We start from the raw sequence: 7,289 nt of genomic DNA, 5'->3' as shown, positions 1-7,289 counted from the left end.
TAATTTGATTAGTCCATCGTGTCGGGATCTTTCTCTCCCTTTTTTTCTCTCCAGGATACCGGTCAGAACTAGTCGTTCCAGGCTATCCTCGTTACCACGCGCAACACGTCCAAAGAACTTCCTCTCCCTTTTTTTCTTTCCAGGATACCGGTCAGAACTAGTCGTTCCAGGCTATCCTCGTTACCACGCGCAACACGTCCAAAGAACTGGAGAATCCGTTGGGTACAGACATTGGCCAGAGTCAAGCTATCCAAGCGTAGTTCCTGGCGAATGGACTCGGTGCGTCTAGCAGTTTAGGAATTTGGAGTATGCGCCTCCAACACCACATTTATATAATTGAGCATTTTTATAATTTATATTTTACTTGGTAAATACAACCAAATGGGTTTGGTGGTGACCTTTGAGATATCCATAAGTCGACATCGGAGACGTTCGACTGACTGACAAAACTTGGAGCCAAGACTCTAATTCCGTAAGACGAGAGAGACCCGCAAGGACAAAAAATCCAGTCTAATTTATAAAAAATTAGCAACGACCTGTTAATATTATACATACCTAAATTCAAGTATCGCGGTACGTTAGCAATTTTAAACGGCCATGATAATCACGTCATACGTCTAGCACTAGAATTTGAGACATAATGCCGTCCTGCCTGTAAACTTTCACCTAGCCGTAGCAACAACAACACTGCCAAAAATTAAGTTATCAGTGATAAGATCACATCTTGACAATCTAATAACATCTATTGGCTATTCGTAACGACATATTAACGTCGGATAACGAGGTACAACTATATAAAATATTGTATCGTTGAACACTTTCGTAGAGAGTTCATTATAATACGAAAAGTAAAATCAAACTTCAAAAGTGAAAAACTTGAATCCTTTTTCAAAGCAGGATAAGGAAGTGCGTTCATATCAAATAGCAACGTCACTTTACAACGAGTGTCCGAAGACAACATTTACAATTTTGTTTATGTTTTGTGTTCCCACTTTTAAAAAAGTTTTTTTGAGTTATTTTAAGCCCATTTTTATATAGCGGACTTTTGGCTTTTACGGACACCTACTCCCCCCAATCAGCCCGTTATATCGACGTTTTAATATTTGTTTAAATATTTTACACGAATAACATTTTAAACCGTTTTCGATCGGCGTGTACGCCACTGCGCGGCGCAATGTTTAATTTGAGAATCGAAAATAATGTTGTCAGTTGACTCGGGTTCGTTTCCTGGGAGCGACTGAATATTTATCGAGGGAAAGGGTTTGTAATTTATTTAACTGGCAACTCGTCCGGGAATTCACGCCCGATTGTATACTTTATTCAGGTGACTATTTGTTTCGGCCTGGACGTAAGTTCACTTGTTAACGGGAACCTGGATGACCGCATCTCCATCTCCCGTGATTACTGCGGGAGGAATCTAAGATCAAATCTTTAAAACAAATAAAACACGCACATTTTAAGAATCCTCTCTTTTTCCGTGTGTATTATTATTTATTTAATTCTTAAGGTAGCTTATAAAGGGTTTTCTATTATTTATTTATTGATTTGGCGTTTAATTTGAAGAACTCCATATTAATTTATGTATTGAAAGTTAAATCAAGCACAGATGTTTTGAGTCTACGATTTATTTTATTGTTTAAAAAACACATGAAATCAATATTGTGACAATTGTTTCATATTTTTATGGCATTTTTAAACGACATTATTTTGAAAATGCCATTACTAGGCAAAATAATTGTCACAATATTGATTTTATGTGGTTTTTATAAACAATTAAATACAACTTAGTGTAGACTCAAAAAATCTGTGTTTTATGTAACATTAAATACATGCATTTTCTATTATTCATTCATTCAAACCCTTATCACCCCAATGGTGCATAGGGCACAGCATCATAAAATCGCAGTGTAATGTTGATCATTGATGATGATGATCTTTCATCATCACACATGATAGAAAGGTGATCAGCCCTAGAAAGGTGATCAGCCCTCCGCTTCAGATACCATTACAGGGTAACATCAAATAAATATTAGAGTGAAAAAATCACTTGTGTTTATTTGACCCCCCCTCTGGGAATCGAGCCCGGGACCCCCAGAACGATAGTCGAGCGTGCTGACCATAACAAGCAGACAAATATTACATGATTTATAAACTTATACATACACTTAATTTAACGTCATATATAAGTCTTACAATAAAAAAAAAAATCTTTTTTAAATTCATTCAGACTCTTTTCATTTTCCATATATTTCAGCATCTCATCTTACATTTTTAAACCCTTATAAAACTAACTAACTAGTTATAAACTAACTAACCCTTGTACATAATGCAATTTTCCAGGCAGTTTTATTTTATCTTTATTTCTAATTACCTGTTTATGATTTTTTTTAAAATTTCAAATTACCATATTCAACAATATTTTCGTTGAATTACTAATAAAAATAAATATTCTAATGGCATTAGTGTACTAACTTGCCCTAGTGGCCTTTGCAAGCACTTGTTTATATGTCGGATTCAACTATCAACTCTCAGGAAATATCATTCGTTAGTGTCTCGGGTGAGTGAACCATTTGTGGACTGTAATTTGGAACCATATTTATTTATATTATTCTCAATATTATTAATATTTACCATAAACCATTTACTTTGTGGTTAGTCATTTTTACTTTATTTTTTTTTTAACAAAAATGTTAATAATATTAGTATATAACCACTCACCGAGATTTTTATGTCTACCGGTTTCGTGAGGTACCCGTCTCTTCGTCAGGACAATCAATAGTGCATATTTAACCTCGGCTCGTAACGCATGTTTGTACTGTAACCTTTGGTGCATGTTGGTCTTAAACATTTTGTGTAGTTTTAAATCATTAAATGGTGCTACGGTGGCGAAGGGTTGTATTGTTTGCATGCTGTGGTAGCGATTGTCCTGACGAAGAGACGGGTAGACATAAAAATCTCGGTGAGTGGTTACATACTACATACTGGTAATATTATTAACATATTTATTTTACCCATTTGTAATATAAAAATAAATTGTCTCTAGAAACTCTCATGCATTAGCAGTGCGATGTATGCGTACGAGTATACAACCCCAACATAGTAAATTTTTATATTGTTCTACTAGTTACTGGATTTTCATTCTTCGAATGTATCTTGATACATGATCCACAGGATGAAAATTTAGAGTATGATATCATTAATTTGAAATCGTCAATAATCAAGTTGTCAAAATATTATATATCTTCTGTGCGTGTCATGTCAGGTTCCTCTGACGTCGACTATCACTTGAGAGTAATTATCCTTGTCTTGGGCAGCTCTAAACAGCGCCTCGACGGTCCTGATCCCCGTCCAATCTCGTATATTCCGGAGCCAGAAGATCTGTCCTCTGCGCACACCTCATCGACGCTTTAATATACTCGTACACATGTATATATACCTTTTGTGATTAGATGCAATAGCTGGTACTTCTCTTCGCGAAGCACATTCCCCAGATAGGACACCTTCCGGATTTTGATACCAGTCAGCAACTGTCTTCCTGCTCTTGTACGTGTAGTATTTTTATGTGTTTTTTTTTTCTTCATTTTTTCATCTAACTAGACTGATCTACAGCAACACGTTACTTAAACCTATTTTTTATGAGCTGAGGCTTAAAGAAATAATAACTTGTTTTCAATTTTTTAACTATTTTTTTAATTCAAAAATAAATTATTTTGTGAGAATACATATTATTTTCTCTCAATGATATAACCGGATATTAAACATGTTTAACTAATATACACATATTTATTTAAATATATAACATGATAATATAAACAAAAACAACAAAAAGTCCCTCTACAAGCACAGAGCTTATTTTTTTTTAATAGGTTCATCCAAAATTATAAGATTATATTAAGTGGAAATATATAGAAATTGTTTTAAATTAAATAAAAAATGTAATTTTATTAAATAAATATACAGACATATTTTTTTCAAATTTAATATATTTTTTGACTTTGAATAAATGTGATAACGTATATAGTATTAGTAGATCGCTACTTATTATTTTTAAAACAGGTCAACTTTAGTTTTACTTTTTTTTTTTTTGGCCAACCCTGGTATTAAGTATGGTCACCCTACAAACAATCGTCTCCTCGACAATCCAGTATCTCTTTTCCTTGTTTATCTACAATACACGTTCTGTGCACTAGGCAACGGTTTGTCTCGGTAGTTGAACGCCTCTTGGGCGATCATTCGTTGAATAGTTGAACGGAATTTATGGACTGTCGTTGAAGCTACACGTACGAACGCGTTTTATTTACATTTGATGGTTTACTAAATTGCCACAGGACAAAGAAAAACATTTGTGGCCTCATTTAAAGAGTTAAGAGGACAAAGCTATTCTTAAACATTGTGGTGTGATCAATCGTTTAAGAAGCATTTAATTTACTACTACTACTACTACTACTACTACTACCATCATGCCGTTTCCCCGCAGGGATAGGCAGAAAGGATGGAACGCCACACTCTTCTGTCCTGACACACACTCCTCGCTTCCTTCACATACACACATCTAGGCATACATGCCCTCCGATCACGCAAACTTTTGACACCGCCAGATTTTATTTTCTGATTGATCTGATCGTGCCAAGTCTTTTTCGTTCGCATTAAAATTATGTGTATAATAATCTAACTACATAAATAAAATATAAAGAAATGTCTGTTATTTTCTCCTCTAGTTTTTCACCGATTGCTTTGAAATTTTGACACATCATATCATTCGAATACATGCGTGTTTTTACATAACTTATAGATAATTCAATATAGATGAATATCAAATGTCTGTTTGTTCAAAGTATCAAAACTTCTAGAGGTATTTATCGATTGTTTTGTAAATTTGACACATTGTAGCATTCGAATACGCGCGTGTTTGAATCACACACATATGTGACAGGTAACATGCTATTAAAAAGCATTTACAACATAAATGGCAGCGCCATCTGTTGAACTTAAAGCAACATAAATTATGTAATAGTAAGAATAGTAAGTAATTCCGTAAAAGTAAGAATAATAAAAAATACGATAAATAAGTCTGGGTAATTACAAGGCTTATGACCTGTCGAAGGACTTATTGACTCATTACCTGGCCAAAAGTATTTGAAATACTTGATCATGCCAATTTTTCCTCGGTCTTCCTCTGTTTTTCTAACCAACATAACACATGTTTTTGTAAAAATAAAATTCAAGAATTTTCTACTTCATTATTTATTTCCATTAGCCCATTATTTTTTTATTATGTAAATAAAAGAAAATGTATTGAATGTCGTTATTTTTATGGTTTTTAATAAATCGTTAGTAGTCCTCCATTTAAGGCTAGGGCGCGCATTAAATTTGTAATTAAGGAACCTTCCAAGTTCACAAATTTCGGGCAGATACAAATCTATTAAGCATTGAGTATCTCAATCTAGTCATCTAGTGGAACTGGTTCAGCCAGAGATTGAATAACCCGACTTGACGCTGCGACAGTTCGGGGCTGGAGCTAACCTGATCTGCGATTGCGTTATCTTAGCTCTGCCATCGAATATTCTAAATGTAGAGGGGTTCTGGAGAGGCAAATCAACAGAGTAGTTGATTTAATCAACAGTTAACTTATCAACTTTTTACGATACAAAAAATTAGGCATTCTATAATATAGATGATTTCGTGTATTTGGGTAGTATGTTTTCTAGGGATGGAAAGATTGATAAAGACATAGAAAGGAGAGTGCTATGCTGAGAACAAAGTGAATGGTGCACTGAAATCAGTTATATCAAATAAAAACCTATCAGCGGAAGCTAAACTGGCAATGCACAACGGAGTCCTGGTTCCAACTCTAATGTATGGAAGTGAAACATGGAGTTGGCAAATGAAGGATGAAAGTAGACTGAATGCAGTCTAAATGCGACCTCTCAGAAGAATGTGCGACAAAACGATGTATGATAGATGTGCGAATAGTGAAATAAGGAAGGAATGCAAAGCTGAGGTAAGCATTATCGATAAAATTAAGAAAGGTGTGTTGAGATGGTTTGGACATGTAGAACGAATGAGTGTGGAAAGAACGGTAAAACAAATTTATGAGGCGAATGTTAGTGGGAAAAGAAGCAGAGGAAGACCGAGAAAAACATGGCACGATCAGGTATGCCAAATACTTGAAAGTGGTCAGGTTAGGAGTCGTAACAATCGGGGGGTATGTGTGAGGAGATACATGAACGTGGAAGAGGCGAAGAATGTTTGCAAGGACAGAGTGGTGTGGCGCTCTATTCTCTCTGCCTACCCCTGCGGGGAAGCGGCGTGATGGTTAGTTAGTTTTTTATAATACAGTATTTTGTATGAGTTTCTATGATCATCCACCATCTATGATATCCATACATACTGTACCATTAGCAATTTTTAAAAAAGCAAATACTGGTAGAATGGTTAACTTGCATTAAGTATGTATCGTTTGTTATTGCATATGGGAATCCTCCAGGATATAATAAGTGGACGTATCGAGAGTCCGGTTTTGACTTCCGAAATAACGTATAATGCACCCGGCTACCGTTCCCGTCATACGCCACAATCTTTTTTCTATTCAAAGTACCTGTCCTTCGAGCGTATTATGTGGAGTTCACCTATGTTTCGTATGGCTAGTGAGTACAACTCTTTTAGCCAAGTTGACAATTTCAATTGCGGAAAATCTGTGTTAAAAAGTCGAATGGTGAGCATATTATCCTCCCAGGATCTTTAAAAACTATGCTTCTCTGCATTGTATGTATGTTCCTACTGGAATCAATATCACATACACACAGACAGACTCTCTTACATACATTTTCTCTCATAAATACGTGTTTGTTTGCTGGATTTACACTAAATATTTTGTACTAATTTTTATGTTTCTGAGTCTAACTATAATTGGCTTGTTTAATGTATATCTTTTAATGTTTTGTTTTACATATGTTGCTAATGTGAACCCTAATAAATAAATAAAAAATAATAAAGTGATCACTTAAGCCAGCCAAATGCCAGGTGGTGAGCCCTGGCATTCTAAAACTTCCTCAAGTATATAATTCCGGGTTTAATTCCCAGGAAGGGGTAAAAATAATTTAAATTGTTTTACACTCTAATGTTTATTTAATATTACTGGTCCCTGCAGCATAGAAGTGATGACCTTGCCTTCATCTTAGTAACGATCAACATTATACTGCGTCAATACGATGCAGTGCCCTATGCACCATTGAGTGAGGATAAGGGTTATAAGAAGAAGAAAAATAGTAGTAAATCGTGTACAAAAT

Source organism: Brachycentrus maculatus, unplaced genomic scaffold (genome assembly GCF_059751285.1).
Source record: "Brachycentrus maculatus isolate JH-2025_06_01 unplaced genomic scaffold, ASM5975128v1 h1tg000266l, whole genome shotgun sequence".
In the NCBI taxonomy this organism is placed as follows: domain Eukaryota; kingdom Metazoa; phylum Arthropoda; class Insecta; order Trichoptera; family Brachycentridae; genus Brachycentrus; species Brachycentrus maculatus.
This window is presented reverse-complemented; position numbering follows the sequence as displayed.